We start from the raw sequence: 17,122 nt of genomic DNA, 5'->3' as shown, positions 1-17,122 counted from the left end.
ATTTTTTTCCCTTTTTTAACCTGGAGTAAAAAACACTGGAGAGACAAACGGAGATTTACTGATGGAAATGATAATTCATCCATTAACACAGACATGGAATCAAATCCAACTATGCACGATGATTTTCCTCTTCCACTTGAGCCCAAGAAATCCATCAGGCCAGACATGGAGAGGATCAATTTTTAGGAGAGCAACATAACCTAGAGAAGGATTCTGAGGAGGCCTCCCCACATCTCCAAACTGTTTACCCAAAACACCAGCACTGCCAGCACTGAGTCACTTGAAATTCTGCTCATGGTGAAAGACTTTTGGGCCAGCACAGAGTGTGGCAGCGAGCCCAAAAACCCTGGCAGTCCTTCCGTGCTTGTGGATGCCATTTTGGCAAGTGAAATTTGCCATTTCTGAGAAGTCCTGGTGCCCAGCCAGGCTGAGCAGAACAAAGCAGCTGTGCTGCTCCATCCTGTCACACATGGCCTGCACCAGGAGAGCCCTGCCCTCGGCTTCAGGGGACACATCCACCACTGCAAGCACTAAAAAAGGCCAAATCAGAACAAATTAGAACTGTTAAAAAGCTTATTATTTACAGCAGTCACTGTGATTGAATTGGTTATGACAGGACTCGCTGATGCTGCACGTGTTGCATTGAAACCACTCATAGCAACAAATTTCTCCTCTGAAGGAACTGCAATAATTGTATTGCAATTAAATTGTAATAAATGTATAATTCCACTTTAATACTTCACATATTTAGCACAAAAATTCCTGAGTTTGAAGGGACCACATGGATCATCCAAGCCCTAGCCCTGCACAGACAACTCAATGATCCAACCATGTGCCTTCAAAATTAAATTTAAAAATCACTAAATTCAACCTTTCTCCAAATTCTTTCCTGTTTCCAACACCCACTGTCCACCTCTCACGGGCCACAGGCTGAAAGTGTTCAACTTCACCTCAGGAATACCCAAATATTCTGTCCCAGAGCCTTGAAACAAGGGCACAACCACCAACCTACAACTGGCAGAGCAACTACAGCACACACGGAGAAATGTGTGTTCATAACATCAGTTTTTATTTCAATTTAAATGAATTTTATCCCAATTTCACTAAGACAGCTTGGAAGAAATTAGCCACAATTCTGCCTTTTCAAAGCCAGGACAAAATTCCCTTCTGCTGCCATCCCGGAGCAAAACGTAAAGGGGGAAACAAATAAATACAAACAAAATAACAAATAAATTTGTTATCAGCTCTGGGGATTAGGAAAGCAACACCCAAGGAAGCTGCAGCCACTGCAGTTCTCACACCTTGAACAGAGTCCCTCTCCCAAATTCACCATTTCCATTTCTAACAGTAAATTTTACCCGTGGGCTGGCCTTGCTTTAGAACCAAGGGGGAAAGCCAGACAAAATTCAACAGATGAGAGTTACAGGAGTTTATCAGCTTCAAAAAGCTTCAGTCAACAAATTCAGGGTAACTTTGCCATTATGGTTTCCATGTACTTTACTCAGTGAAGTATTTACCAGTTTTCCTCACGTAAAACACTCTTTTTCTTGAAATTTCCTCTATATTCCCCCTTTTTTCCACCTCCTGTCTGAAACCCTAGTCCCCATTAAATCTAAATTAAGTGTATGTACACTGGCATCGAGCCACCAGTGCTGAGCTATTCCCAGGAACAAATTTTCAGTTATAAAAAAGAAATATTAACAGAAAGCCAGGAAGCTGGGGATAAACCACAGCAGGGCCAAGGAACATGCCCACTTCTCCTCCCCAAGCAGCACATGGAAGTTGGATCAACACAGGAATATTTTATGGTCACTTTGCCCCTGTCTGGGAGAGGGGATGGGGAGGAAGGTTCCACCAGGCAGTGGAAAATATTCCATTAAAGGAGTTCCTGGCCAGCCAGGCTCACGCCAATTCCAGCCCAGTGCTTTTGGTGGATCAGTGCTGCACTTTTGGATTCTCCCAGAGAATTCCAGGAGCTCCTCCAACTCTGAAAGTGAGGAACAGGTTATGGTGTGTCCTGGAAGGATTGCCTCCCCCCTCCACTCCCCCTTCCCTGCGTGCCTCCAGAGGGGCCAGCCCGGATCCATGAGGCTCCACAGGGCCCTTGGGTCACAACAACCCCTGGAGCTCCAGGCTGGGAAGCTGGGAAGGGACTGGGGATGCTGGGGACAGGAGCTGAACAGGAGCCCAGCTGTGCCAGGTGGGCAAGAGGCCATGGCACCTGGCTGGCACCAGCCCTGGCACGGCCACAGCCCCAGGGCAGGGACTGTCCCCTGTGCTGGCACAGCTGAGGCCACGCCTGGGGGTCTGCTCAGGTTTGGGCCCCTCCAAGACAGACCTGGAGGGGCTGGAGCGTGTCCAGGGAAGGGAATGGAGCTGGGAAGGGGATGGAGAACCCTGAGGGAGCTGGGAAGGGGACGGAGAATCCTGAGGGAGCTGGGAAGGGCTGGAGAATCTGGAGAATCCTGAGGGAGCTGGAAAGGGTTTGGAGAATTCCTGACGGAGCTGGGAAGGGACTGGAGAACCCTGAGGGAGCTGGGAAGGGGCTGGAGAATCCTGAGGGAGCTGGAATGGGGCTGGAGAATCCTGAGGGAGCTGGGAAGGGGCTGGAGAATCCTGAGGGAGCTGGGAAGGGGCTGGAGAATCCTGAGGGAGCTGGGAAGGGACTGGAGAATCCTGAGGGAGCTGAGGGGGCTCAGCCTGGAGAAAAGGAGGCTCGGGGGGCCCTCCTGGCTCTGCACAGCTCCTGCCAGCAGGGGACAGGGACAGGAGCAGAGGGAGCAGCCTCAGGCTGGGCCAGGGCAGGCTCAGGGTGGACAGCAGCAGGAATTTCCCCATGGAAAGGGGGGTCAGGGACTGGCAGTGCCCAGGGAGGGTTGCAGTGCCCATCCCTGGAGGTGTCCCAGCAATTCCTGAGGTGGCACTCAGTGCTGTGGGGATGGGGACGAGGTGGGGACGGGGCACAGCTGGGCCATCCCAGAGCTCCTTCCCACCTCAATAACCAATTCTGTGAAATCCCAGGTTCCCCAAACATTTTAACCCCTCAGAGCTCTTGCAGCCCATTTCCAGAGCAGCTCTCCCACTGCCCCCCCTTTCCCCACCCCAGGCCAGACCCCACTTTGTTCCTCTGATCCCAGCAGACACCTGCTCCTGCTGGATAAATGAAACTACAACTAAAAATTATCTCAATTTCCCCCAAAAACAGGAGCAAAAATCCTTGAGCATCCCTGTAAGCACTTGCCTGGAAGTGGCTCCAGTACTGCAATACTCAAAAAAAACTCATCACAGACAACTAAAGATATAAATTTAAAGCTGATTAGATAAATTACATTAAATATCTCTGCCAATACTCTTACTCAGAATTGATACACTTAACACAGAACTCAATCAGCCTTTGTTTAATTAAGTAAATTAATATTTGTAGGCAACTAAATTAAATTCACCTGAATTCCAGATTAGCTTTTCCACACACAAGTTTAATGTAATTTAATTAATCTATTTTAAAACATTAATTCTGAATAATTCTTCTGAGCAGCCCCTTGTAAACAAAGCTATTTACTGAAATATCTGATGGCTTTCCCTGGTCATGGGGCAGCATTCCAAAGTGGATAATCAAACCCATCCAATGCCTTGTTAACACAGGAGAACATGCCCAGAACAGAAACCTGCTCTCATATTAATTAGGAAGGGTAAACATCATCTTTTAAAAAACCCAAACACATTCCAAAGCTCTGCCTGGAGCGTGGAATTGCATTGCTCTGGCTGCAGCAGCTGAGATCTCTTGGACATTTCCCAGTGCTATTGATAAATGAAAAAATTTCATTGATATGAAATGAAAAATTTTTCATTGATAAATGAAAAACTTCCCTCAGATTCCAACGTGCACTGTGGCAAATGTTCCTGCTGCTTGTGGGGGGAAAGCTGGGAAATGCCATTTCCCTCTGCCCAACCCCAGAGCCTCAAAGCTTCTTCCTCTTCTTCATCCCACTCTTCCTTCTAATCGATTCAAGGCACTGCTCAAATGTGGAATTTCTGTTCCAAATATCTTTATCCAAGGAATCATGGAATTGTTGGGGTGGGAAGGGGCATTGAGGATCATCTCATTCCAGGGGACATCTCCCAGGCTGCTCCAAGCCCTGTCCAGCCTGGCCTTGGGCACTGCCAGGGATGCAGGGGCAGCCACAGCTGCTCTGGGAAATCCATCCCAGGGCCTCAGCACCCTCATTCCTTCCCAATACCCCATCTCTCCCTGCCCCTGTCCATGGAAAACCATTCCCCCTGAATGAACTGAATTAATTAATTGAGCCCAGCAGCCTGTTTTTCTGAGCCAAGGGTCCTTATCCTGCAAAAACTCTGATTTAGTGAGACTTCCCAAGGTTTCCCACAGCAGGTGAACACAGAGCCCAGCCCAGTGGCAGGAATAAACCCAGCACAGGCCAGGGCTGATCTCCAGGAGCAGAGAAATGACCTCAAGCTGCACAGGGATTATGGTATAAACATCATCCACACTCTCCAGGGAAGATGCAGAGGACAAAATACTCATTAATTCGGTTTTTATTTAAATCCCTGAGGTCTCATCCCTGCAGGGAAACAGCCCAGAGGGGCACTGACCTAGGGGAAGGAATATTCCCACTTAACTCCACCTGGGAAGCAAACTGTGGAATCCCAGCAAAGCAGCAGCCCAAGAGCAGGACAGGACTGTCCCTGGGAAGGTCTCCAGGAAGAAGAATCCCCCTCTGGAGGCTGCAAACCCCTGGCACAGCTGTGACCCCCCGGAGGGTCCTGGGGAACAGCCTCTGGAGCAGCTCCAAGGGCACAGCTGGGAATGTTGGGATAATTCCACACATGAAGTTATTCCCCGGAGTTACAAAGCCCAGGACACAACAATTCTCATTTCAGTCTCTCTGTGACCTGCACCCATTCTGTAACCCAGAGCCTGGCTTTTCCTCCATGATAAAATCCCCTTGGTTGGCAGCTGGAATGAAGCCTTCCTGCACCAATTCCCAAAAAAGCCTCACCAGTGCAAATGGAACACAGTAAAAAACAACAATTTAAGAGCACGCAGGGCTCAAAGCACCATAAATCCAAGAGCTTCCTTGGAGCCCCAGGTCTCTGCAGCCCATCACAATGAGAATTAAAACTCATTTTAGGAGGAAGAGATCAGATTTACACTTCCTTCTTACTACCCAAAGCTACAAATGAGAATAATTTTTCTCAGCATCTGTTTGGCTGTCACCCTTATCCTCAATCCACCTCAAAAGGCAATGAAAAATATTGTGTTTCAATTAAATTTCATAGCGAAACCACACAAACATTTCAGTTTAACAGCTTAAAAATGAGTGTAACAGTAGACAAGCAGCTTTGATTCAGCCAAAGATCAGGAAAAGTGACAAGTCTCAAAAAAAAAAAAAAAAAAAGAAAAAAGAAATATTCCCTATCTGGGAAAACCAGGACACCAGCCACAACATTCTGGAGATAGATATATCAAATAAAAATCACTCACAGAGGTATTATGGTGATGGACTCCAGTGCAAGTGGTAAAATTCAGCTAGCAACCAAAAAGAGGAAACAGTTGCTCCAGGAATAAAGGAGCTGGAAACTTTCTGGAGTAGAAAACCTCCCAGGGAGGCAGAAATTCTCAAGTATTACCACAAAAGCTGCCATTATTATTGTTGGGTTATTGTTTTGCCTTCAGAAATATTTGCTTTTTAGGGTTTTTTTTTTTTTCATTCCACCTGGTACGAGGCACTGTTTTGCTTGGATGTCTTTTCCCAGCTCTTCTAAGCCTGGCACCCATCCTAACACAACACCCAACAAATAACCCAGGAACGCCTTCCCTGCTTCCCAGCGTCCTCCCAGGCACGAGGAACGGCAGTGGGTGGTCACACAAAGCAGCAGTCCCAGCCCAAATTCCCTATGGATCTTGTACAAGCCCTGCTGCCGCGTGCCAGCCCGCCCCGGCACAGCCAGGATGGGATTATTCCCCGGGAGCTGGGCAGGAAATGTTCACACGTGTCCCGGCTCTGCTCTCAGGTGCCTGCACACGCTGCCAGGGCCTGAACTCGGCTCACAGCCACTCGATCCCGCTGGATTCGGCAGCCCAGCCCCGGGCAGGAGCTGAGTGCCTGCAGACTGCGGGCCCTAAGACACAGGCTGGAATTGCGGATCCCGGTGGGATTATTCCCGACAGGGAGCATTCACACCAGGCACAATTTGTAGGGTTTGCTGAAAAGCAGCAAAAGTGAGAGCAGAGCTGGACAGCAAATCCCGTCCCGTTGCTTTCTTGTTTTCAGCCGCTAGATGGAGGATTTTTATTGGGAACAAAAATCCTGCAAGGACTTCCAGGGCAGGTTTAGGGTGGAGATCAGGGAAAGGTTCTTCCCCCAGCGGGTGCTGGCACTGCCCAGGCTCCCCAGGGAACGGGCACAGCCCCGAGGCTGCCACAGCTCCAGGAGAGGTGGGACAGCGCTGCCAGGGATGCCCAGGGTGGGAATTTGGGAATGCCCTGGACTGGAGGAACCCTGTGGGTCCTTCCAGCTCAGGGTATTCCATTATTCCAGGAAATTCAAACTTCAGGATTAGTTTCATCCACCTTCCACCAGCCCAGGCTGCTCCAAGCCTCCAGCCTGGCCTTGGGCAGTGCCAGGGATCCAGGGGCAGCCACAATTCTCTGGGAATCTGTGCCAGGGCTCCCCACCCATAGGGAGGAATTCATTCCCAATATCCCACTTATCCCTCCTTCTCCAGGGCCATTCTCTCTTGGCCTGCCAGCTTACCTTTAGCAACAAAAGAAAGTAATAGTAATAATTTATAGTTTTTTCTTGTTTTTTCCTAATATGTGCACTGTTAGTCCTCAATACACTGGAAAAATTTTCTGATCCAGCAATTCCAGAGGAGACAAGGACAGCCCCCGGCGTTGGCACAGGCTGCTGCTACTACAAAAAAAGCAGGAAAGCCAACATCAAATACAACCTGCTCACTCCAAAGTCTTCTAATGGATTTTCCTGCTGCAGGCACCAAGGAAAAAAAAACCACTCCAGCTGCCAAACCAGACCTTAGCACTGCTTGGTAACAGAGAGAGAGCAGGATGTTCAAATTCTTGCCAAAAAAATATTAATGAAGATAAACTGATGAAGAGCATCATTTCAGTAGGGAAACATGAATGGAGCAGCTCTTCAAAATCTGAATTATTTCCATAGGATTACTGAGGGTGGAAAAGAGTTCTGGGGTCGTGGAGTTCACCCTGTGCCCCGTCCCCAGCCCAGAGCACTGAGTGCCACCTCAGGAATTGCTGGGACACCTCCAGGGATGGGCACTGCAACCCTCCCTGGGCACTGCCAGTCCCTGACCCCCCTTTCCATGGGAAAATTCCTGCTGCTGTCCACCCTGAGCCTGCCCTGGCCCAGCCTGAGGCCGTTCCCTCTGCTCCTGTCCCTGCTCCCTGGAGCAGAGCCCGACTCTCCATCCTGCCTCTAATTCTGAATTTTCATTCACACCACCTGATCCTGGCTTGGCAGCTCCCCTCCCTGTTGTTAACAGAAAAATCCCGACTAAATTCAGCTTTAAACTCCCCAGAGTTCCATTTCAGAGGGTGCTAGGGAGGATCAGGTTGGGCTGTTTGTAGCTGAGGAGCAGGGACGGGAACTCCCCACTGCCACCAATTCCCTCCATTCTTCTCCATGGTAAAACTCAGATTTTTCAGGTTTGAACTTTTCCCTTAAGTGCTCTAAGTCAGGGGTTACAAACAGGAAGCAACATCAAATGATTCTGTTCAACAGACACCACCACAAATTGTTTTATTTCAAGTCCCACATACCAAGGGCGTGATGAAGTTAAACCTTTCGTATGTTTTTCAGTCTAACTGGTTGCAAAATTCACTATTTTCCAGCACCTTTAAAAACCTAAACCTGCAAGGAAACAAGTGGTTTACGTGACTGTGAAGATATTTTATTCCTTTTATTTTACTTGGGAAAGAAAAAAAAAAAAAAAAAAAAGGTGATTATTAGCCTTTCAATGATATGGATAGGGAAAAAAATAAAGTTATTTCAACTGTCAGTAACTAAATATGGAGTTTCAAACTACAGGAAATCAACCTGTGACCAAAATTTTATTGGCAAAGTTCTGCATGCAAAGACATTTTGTGGTTCTACATCCAACCACTGGCTTTGCTCTGCCTCCTCCTACAAGAGGCTCAATCCCAGCAACTCCAATGCCAGGGCTCCTTCAAGGAAAGAGATGAAAACCCTGGAAATTCTAGCAAAATAAAGGAAAACCCTGGAAATTCTAACAAAATAGAGGAAAACCCTGGAAATTCTAACAAAATAAAGGAGAACACTGGAATTTTAATAAAGGAGAACCCTGGAATTCTGACACAATGAAGGAAGACCCTGAAATTTTAATAAAGTAAAGGAGAACCCTGGAATTCTGACACATGAAAGGAAGACCCTGGAATTCTGACACATCGAAGCCGTGTCTTGTGCCTGCACCTACAAAGCTTTACAAGAGGAGGGTGAAGCTCAAGAGAAAACCAGAGGCAAACTCAAGTCCTGGCAAACCTGGAATTCCCTGGGTGTGAATCCCCTGGGACAGCCCAACTCCTTCCCAAGCCAAGGTAAATCCACAATCAGCAGCTCTGAGCTGTGACTAAAAGCTCATTTCTCCTCACCTGATTGCCCAAAATTCCAGAAAAAAGGATGGCAAAAGCAGCACAGGCAGGAAAGGAGCCTTTTTCCAACCTTATTTCTTGGAGCAGGTGCTTCTGGAAGCTGCAGCTGTGAGCATTGCTAATTAGCACCACGCCCTTAATGGTTTTATTAAATTACTCTGGATGTTATTAATCAATTAGTCATTTAAAAGAACCTTAATTACCACCTGCTCTGGAACCACACAACTTTCACATGGCTGGGTGACTCAGACAGAAAACCCAAGTGTGGAAGAGATGATAAATTGAAAAAACAAAGTTCCAAAATGTTTGTGTCCTCTGGAGAAGATGGAATGTTTCCCAAATCCAACCTCCATCGGTTTTATTCTCTCAATAAATGAATTAATCTTTCTTCCTAACATCTGTTACTGAAAATGGAGCTACTTCCATTTAATGATGGGAAAAGGTGCTCAGGGTTTCAGAATCAAAGTCTTGTTATTCTGGTGCATTTCTGTAAACAACCATTTGAAATATATATAATTATATATACAAAAGCTTCCTAACAGAGAGCACTCTCTGTTTCAAGAGTCACTGCTATGAAATTCAGACACCTTTTTGTTTGATATTTTAAAATCTTGGTTGGAATATTTAAAGCTGTACAAATGTCAGGTTTGCCTCGTGAAATCTTGGTATCTATAGGACACCACACCTCAGGTAACCTCACACAGAAGGCAAGAAAGTACCAAAAGTCACTCCAAAACACCATTTTAAAGCTGCTTCCACCAAAGCAATCTCTCAGTTGCTAATAACCCTTGTTTACTTCAAAAAGTCTTCCCCGGAGAGCTCCAAAAATAAACTGATCCATAAACTATCCGTGCCATAGCAGGATAAAATGACTATATTTGGTGAAGTACACAACTTGCCACTGTGGATGGATTTAAAAATAAAACAAAAAAAAAAAAAAAAACCAGGGCGGGGGGGTGGGGGGGAAGAAAAAGGAGGCAACACTTGAATTGCAAATAAGGGCATAGGGATACCGAGTGTGTTGAGAGAATCCTGGAATAGTTTGGGTGGGAAGGGACTTGAAAGCTCATCTCGTTCCACCCCTGCCATGAGCAGGGACACCTTCCACTGTCCCCGGCTGCTCCAAGCCCTGTCCAGCCTGGCACTGGGCACTGCCAGGGATGCAGGGCAGCTCCAGGGAAAGCTGTGCCAGAGCCTCAGCACCCGCACAGGGAAGAATTCCTTCTCAATATCCCATCGAAAGCACTCAATGTCAAACAGCCGGCTGGCATGAAGAGGATAGAAAACACCAACCCTGCTACGGATGTGGAAAAGCCTGCCAGGCACTGAATGAGCACACGCGGGGCTGCTCCGGAGCCTGCCGCACCAGGAGCACGGAGAGCGCTGCCAGCCCAGCCCCAAATACATCCCGGGGGGACAGCGGGACACCGAGCCCGGCACCGGGGAGCCCGGCAAGGGCTGAGCCCCGGAGCGGAGCGGGGAAGAGCCAAACCTTTGGGTGGAAGGGACATCAGAGCTCATCCCGTTCCACCCCTGCCACGGACACCTTCCACCATCCCAGGCTGCTCCGAGCCCTGTCCAGCCTGGCCTTGGGCACTGCCAGGGATCCAGGGGCAGCCCCAGCTTCTCCGGGCACCTGTGCCAGGGCCTCAGCGCCCTCACCGGGAGGACTTTCTCCCCGCTATCGAGCCACGGGCGACCCCCATGAGAGCGATGAGGGGAGGCGGAGGGGGGGGCGCGCGGCCCCCCCGCCTCGGCCGCTCCCTCCCCGCCGGCTCGCGGCCCGGGGAGGCCGGCGGGTGCGCGGTGTGTGCTCGGTGTCCCCGTGCGGGGCCGTGCGGGCGGCCGGGGGTGGCCGCGCTAGCGGAGGCTCCCGCCCGCGGGGCGCCGCGTTACCGTGTGAGGCGGGCGCCGAGTTCTCGTGGTGTTTTGTGCGGCGGCTGCGATAATGGCGTCCTTCCTCGCGAGAGATCCGGCCGGGGGCCCCGCGCCGCGCACGCGCCGCGCCCGCGCGCGCCGATGCCCCCGCCCTTCCCCGCCGAGGCGCCGCAGCGGGGACCGGACTACGAGTCCCAGAGGGCAGCGCGCGCGCCCCCGCAGGAGCACGCCGGGACCTGTAGTACGCGCGGGGCGGCGCGGGGCGTGCCGGGAAGTGTAGTCAGGGAATCGCGGAATCGCAGGGTCGCTGAGGGTGGGAAAGAGCTCCGGGATCGTCGAGTCCCAGCTGTGCCCCGTCCCCACCTCGTCCCCAGCCCTGAGGAGCACTGAGTGCCACCTCAGGAATTGCTGGCACACCTCCAGGGATGGGCACTGCAACCCTCCCTGGGCACTGCCAATCCCTGACCCCCCTTTCCATGGGGAAATTCCTGCTGCTGTCCACCCTGAGCCTGCCCTGGCCCAGCCTGAGGCCGTTCCCTCTGCTCCTGTCCCTGCTCCTGGGACCTGTCCCCTCCTGGCAGGAGCTGTGCAGAGCCAGGAGGGCCCCCTGAGCCTCCTTTTCTCCAGGCTGAGCCCCCTCAGGATTCTCCAGCCCCTTCCCAGCTCCCTCAGGAATTCTCCAGCTCCTTCAGGATTCTCCAGCCCCTTCCCAGCTCCATTCCCTTCCCTGGACACGCTCCAGCCCCACAATGTCCGCAGCACTCGGCCGGCAGAGCTGGCAGATGAAACAGCAATCTGCACCTCCAAAATCATTCACGCCTTTCCCATCATCTGCTCCTTCCATCAGATTCCTCCCCGCTCTGACAGCTCCTGGGCTCGGGGCTGGGATGGGCTGGATGTCACTGTGGTGCTAAGGACAGAAATGTCACGGTGCCCAGAGCACGCCGAGCAGCAGGCTGAAGTGGGAATTTGCTAAATTGGCTCAGCAGCCTCGCTCCTCTGTCACTCCCGTGTGTGCTGCGAGAACAGGAGGGCTGGGAGAAGGTGGGGAACGCGCCGTGAACCTTCTGGGGATGATAAAAATATGCAAAAAAACCCCAAAAAAGAGCCACGGAGGAAGTGTATGCAAATGGCTCTGGAAGAGGACAAAGATTAGACGATTTTATGTCTTTATATAGCACAGTGTTGCCCAATAAAGACCAACCACACTTCACTTTTCAGCTTCACTAGCCAGCAGCGACTTCCAGACTTGTGCATTAAAACATTCCCTAAATAAGACAAATAAAAATTCCTAAATAAGATGCCTAATGAGGTTCTCCAGTGCCATGTCACACAGCTGAATCCACCCTGGCGCAGCTGTAAGTGGTTCTCCAGACGCCTGCAGGCCTGGTGTGTTGGGAAATTGCTCCCTGGTGCAGGTTTGGGAGTGCTCAGCTGAGCCTGTTGATTTATTTACCGTGTTCTCCCCCTTCACAAGCAGATTAGGCAGTTCAAAGGTTAAACTACTTAGAATCTGACTTTTCACACTGGATTATTTCACGCTTTGCTGCACCGATTTGCCCTGCAACAGTTTTGCTAAAGAGTTTCTGCCCGACTCAAGCAATTGCGGGTCCCAGCTGGAAAAACAGGGATACAAAAATCTGTGTTCCAGCTGCTGGTAAAAGCTTTTGCCATCCTAAAACCAGCCCGATGTAAAAGCTGCCCTGTTTTCTCATATTTTCATAATATTGCCATCCCAAAGATGACTAACTCCTGTTTGCTGGAGGTGTGAGGCGCTTCTCCTCTGGAGAGCCATGAATCATTTCCCAACACAAACATAAATCTTTCAGTGTCATAAACCAGTTATGGTATTTGCCCAAAGTTAATTTAGCTCAAATTAACTGCAGGAAATACTGGCGGGATCCAACTGATGTCTGTGGCTGTGATCAGAGATAACGGCAGAATAAACAAATAAAACAATTTATCCCAAGGGAGGCTGCAGCACCTCCTCCTGCCAGCCCACTCTGATCCAGCGGCTGAGGATCCACAATTACCTCGGCAGAGTTTGGAAGAGTTTTTCTCTCTGTACCAGAGCAATGAATTTGGATTTTTTTCCAAACCAGGAGGCATTTCTTTTTAAAATTATGGATGACACCAGTAAATCATGGAAAGACTCCTTTATCATGGTTTACCCCGTGTTTCCTTGAGACTGCACAGCCAGAAATGACAAACACTTCACGCAGCTCAAAGTCTGACTGGAAACACTGGGAAGCAGCAGGAGGAAAAGGATATTTCTGCTGAATCTGAAGGGCCAGAGTTGGCTTTTTAGTCTTTGATTCCCAGTACCAATGAGTGACTGACCAAAGGGTAATTGCTTCCTGTGCTTCACGGTCTCCTGAGCTTCAGCTGCTGCCAAAACTGAGCTCCCGTGACTATTTCTGCAATAATTGAAAGAAATTCAGTGTAATCCCCATTTAGTGAGTGAGGGCTTCACTTTACCCTGGAATAAGTCTGCCTATGAGCAAATGCCAAGAAGAACTTGATACACTGGGAGGTTTGTTCTGATTTAAACCATGATAATTTGCTCAAGCACCTACATCAAATCCATCCTTAATTTCCTATCCTCACATAAAAGCAACTGAGAACTTCAAGCTGCTAATATATCATTTAATTTTTTAATTTTACAGGAGAAAATACCCCCTGTTGCCCTGTTAGTCTGCTGTCCCAAATAAAACAAGGGATTTCTTTGTTGTTTTATTTCCTCACATTTTCATGCTCTCTTTTTTATTTTATTTTTCAGTCTCTTGCTTTTTATGTCTGTGCTTTGCCATGTTATGAGGAGTAATTTGCTTCCAGGAAGTATGCAGCTTATTTCACCCTGCTCTCAGCATTCATTTACTATTGTTTTCTAAGGAAGTTGCTGCTTTCACATGTTTTGTGTGGATCAGGAGAGATTGGGATCTCATTCATTGGTTTCCTTTTTTTTTTTTTTCATTAGGGGAAAAAAAACCCCATAGCATCAAAGGTAAAAAATTAACACACTGTGCACACAATTTTGCAGCTGCAGCAGAAAAAGAAAGGTTGCCAAACAAAGCTTTTGTTTAAACATGTGACAGACATCCATAATTATCCTCAGTGCTGAGCATGAGGACACAGGAAAAAGGGATGGGGAAGATGTGAGCAGGGCACAGAAATCACTCCAGAGTATTTGCTGGAAGAATAATTTTGTTTCCTAAGGATAAAATCCTCAATTACATCCAAGTAAAAAGAGTACTTGAAGCTCCCCTGTTTATTAATTTCTTTCTGCTTGGGTTTATTCATTTTCTCTGTAATATCTCGTGTAACTGGAAAGGGAAACAAACCAGCCTTATGAACACAGCCTGTCCTGTATTGTGACAGTGATGCTTAAGGAAAAGTTACATAAAATACTCTTCAACCAAGAGAATATTGATATTATTTGTAAATGTGCTGTAGCAGCATATGAGGAGAAGCTCATCATTTCATTTCCAGCTGCCACATCCATTTTCAATCCCCTCAGAATTGTTCTGTGGTTTGTAACAGAAAACAGGGCAGCATCAAGTGGGTTTTGCTCCTGGACCTCTGTATCAATACTCGGGTCTCATTCTGGTTTCTGCTGAGCCAACTCCACTTCATTCAATGAAAATACTCCTAATTTCCATGAACAGGGATGAAAGAAAAGGCCCTGGATCCCCTCAGCAGAGGGAGAAACATTGTGGCACGATTTACCACCCGTCTGGTCACAGTCCATGGTCCTGTAGGGTCACTTCTGCCAGTCTGAGGAAAAAGGTGAGAAGGGTCAGGCACAACCTCGATGTTCTCTTATTTATTTACAGACTCCTTCATCTCCCTGGACACATCCTGGGGAAAAAAAAAAAACAAAAAAAAAAAAAACAAACAAACAAACAAAAAAACCCGAAAAACAAATTATGGGAGGCTCCTTCCCTTCAAGAAACGTGCCCCTGGCATAAGCCCTGTGTTTACACTTTGCCTGGCTGGGCTCTTCCAGGATCTCTCACAGATCCTGTGAGAGAAGAGCAGGAGAAGAAGGATCCAGAAGATCTCTCTTACCTCTTACCTCCCCTACCCACCTGAGATTTGCCCCGTTTGCCCAGCTCTGCTCAGGTTTGCCCCAGACCACATTTATTTGGTCAGACACCATTATAATTTGAGTATTTTTGGGGGGATTATCAGAGCCTGAAGGGGATTCATTCCACCTACAGATTGTAGAGGATTTTATCCTTCTGTGATTCTAAGCAGAATTTCACCATCTCCTCATTCTGGACATGCACCCATTTCAACACTTCCAAAATTATTTGTAACTCCAACATTTCAGGTGTGAGAGGTAAAATAAACTGACTGGAGATGTCCAGCCGTGGCCAGGGTGGCAGAATGTCCCTGAGCAGGTTTCCACACAGCTCCACGTGGCAGAGGCAGGAGGGCAGGGCTGCTCTTCAGGGCAACCCAGGTCAGCCAGAACCTCGTCCAGAGGCAAATTCCAACCCTTGGGATGGTGAAATCCTGCGTTTCCCTTCAGCCTGGGCACTGCAAAGCTCTGGAGACAGAGTTTTTCTCCCATTCCAGGTGTTCTCCAGTAGATCCTGGAGTGCTCCCTGGCAGGGATGCATGGTCTGCATCAGGCAGAACTTCCCAGGACATCTCAGGAGTTCCCCCTGCTCAGCACTCATGGGGACAAATCCGGAATGTTCTGTCGTGACTGGGGACTCCAATGCAAGAGAGAGAATGAACAAGCAGAGGTTCCGCAGCCTCTGAGCTCAGCTCAGTGTCCCAGCAAAATGTGGACATCAAAAAAAAAAGCTTTCCTCAAGTAAAAATCTGCCATGGGAAGTGTGAGGCAATCCTCAGGGAAATGAGGGGCAAAGGCACCCAGGGATGGCCTGGCTGCTGTGGGGAACCTGCACTAAGTGACTTTGTTAGTCACTCCACAGAGGTTTCCACTCCTCAGCAGCAAAATTCCCAGGCAGCATCCCACAACTTGACTGTCCTGCCAATTAGACAATGATTAGGTGAGGAAAATGTTCGCAATTAAATCACTTCCATGATATCTAATTGCAGTAAAGCTGTAACACTGTATTTTTTGCTGAATTACTGGGTTTGACCTACAACACTAGGGTGGGAACAGCCTTCCAAGGAGGATGCCTGGGGATCAGATTCCTCGGACACACTGCAGTGAGGAGGTGATTTTCCCTCTGCAAGTAGCACAATTAATATGAACAATGGCAATGTAATATAAAAGCAACTAAGTACTGGCAATGCTCTAGAAATAAAAAAAAACCAAAACAGTTATTGATTCTCTCTGCTCAGTCTGGAGGCACTGACAGCAAAAGTCAGATGGGTGACAGCAAGAAAATTCTAAATTTTGCCTTGTTTCATTTCTGTGAAGAAAAACAAGCCCAGTTTCATTGTGCACAGTCACACTCCTCACCCACATTAGCCAGGGATGAAGAACAGTTGATATTCCAGTTCAGAGCTGACAATACAGGCAGTGCTGGCAGCTCAGGGAATAAATGACAGGCAGGAAGGAAACCTCTGCTAAACAGGAGGGGTTGGAATAATAAATAGCACAGCTCAGCTGGCTACTTCAGGCTACCAAAGAGGATTCCCTGAGCCTGAGCCCTGCCCTGCCACCCTGAGTGATAAGACAGGGCACACAGGCAGATATGTCTCATGAAAATATCACCAAAAACTTCTAATTCAAAACACCCATTTGTTAAAAATAAATTTAAAAAACCCAACAGAACACAAATCAAAACCATTTAAAAGATTTCAAAGGTAACTTATAAATTAAGAACAGAGTAGGGTTTAACAGTAGAATGTTAACGCTGTTATCATTATCACTTCTTGCTCTGTCATTGATGGAGTCTGGAGTTTTTGAAGTATACCCATTCAGGTATTTAATGGAGAAAAATAATCACATTGGGTTGTGTAAATAACACATTTTGTCATGAGCCTGAGGGATTTTTAAATTAAGTTTTAATGACCTCCATAATCCTCACCTGCAGCCTCCACCCACCGCGATGGGCCAGGAGCCCATTTAAGCCTCAGCTCTGCTGCTGGGGCTCTTGGCTTCAGGTTTATCTTTGTTTCTGTTTCTGGGGAGGAATTGGGATGTTTTTTGCTGCTTAGCTTTGCTGCTGTCTCCTTTTGCTACTCCCTCCTGGATTGGACCTTAGACCTGGATTGTCACTTAGTCACTCACAGGGGCTGGGAATGCCAGGGGACCCTTTGCTGTGGCTGTCCTTGGAAGGGATAATTCCATCTTCAATGACTCCTCATCTTCATTCCTATTTGGCCGGTAATAATCTGAAATATTGGGAAATTTTTATGGTAACAATTCCTTTTTCTGTGCTCTGTTTCTGTGCTTGGCCTGAAAAACTGCAGCTCTGACCTGGGTGTGTTTGTGCCATTGATGTGGATTTTTCAGTCGGAGGAAGAGCAAACATCCTAAAGGAAATTGAAGTGTGGGGTTTCCAGGGAGGATTTTCACATAAGGTAACAAAGTCACTGGCAGTGCCCCTGGAAACAGCAAGAGAGTAACATTCTTGTTCTCATCTCAGAGAA

General features: G+C 48.1%; 1 protein-coding gene across 4 annotated transcripts in view; it reads right to left on the bottom strand.

Moving 5' to 3' along the window:
- Positions 1 to 10,699, bottom strand: part of LOC119705404 (BTG3 associated nuclear protein) — a 112,027-nt gene extending 101,328 nt beyond the window's left edge. For all 4 annotated transcript variants that reach the window (XM_038147752.1, XM_038147753.1, XM_038147754.1 and 1 more), the window contains exon 1: positions 10,562 to 10,699. The gene's annotated coding sequence lies outside the window, so the exon portion shown is untranslated. The remainder of the gene's footprint in view (positions 1 to 10,561) is intronic.
- Positions 10,700 to 17,122: the final 6,423 nt, after the last annotated feature.

Source organism: Motacilla alba, chromosome 11 (assembly GCF_015832195.1).
Source record: "Motacilla alba alba isolate MOTALB_02 chromosome 11, Motacilla_alba_V1.0_pri, whole genome shotgun sequence".
Taxonomy (NCBI): domain Eukaryota; kingdom Metazoa; phylum Chordata; class Aves; order Passeriformes; family Motacillidae; genus Motacilla; species Motacilla alba.
The sequence above is the reverse complement of the archived record's forward strand: the minus strand, read 5'-3'. Positions and strand labels throughout refer to the sequence as shown.